Raw genomic sequence first — 285 nt, 5'->3', positions numbered from 1 at the left:
CAAGGGATATTTATACATGTATACATGTCGCAATTAAATGAACCATGTATGGATAAAAATGCCTCACCAACTAGGCTTTTACAGTGAGGGGACGTCATGTTGTAATGGAGCGTAATCTTTATGGCTGTCTGGCAAATTATTACATGCTAGAGATTACTTTCTACTTTCTAGCTTTGCATGCGTCACTTCAACAAGCTATAACGATGTTTTCATTTCTCTTTGTGACATCACAAATATATATACATGCGTTTATTTATACATAGCTATAATGCACTTGGTATATTC

This window comes from Plasmopara halstedii (assembly GCF_900000015.1).
Source record: "Plasmopara halstedii genome assembly, contig: Scaffold_2386, whole genome shotgun sequence".
Taxonomy (NCBI): Eukaryota; Oomycota; class Peronosporomycetes; order Peronosporales; family Peronosporaceae; genus Plasmopara; species Plasmopara halstedii.
The sequence above is the reverse complement of the archived record's forward strand: the minus strand, read 5'-3'. Positions refer to the sequence as shown.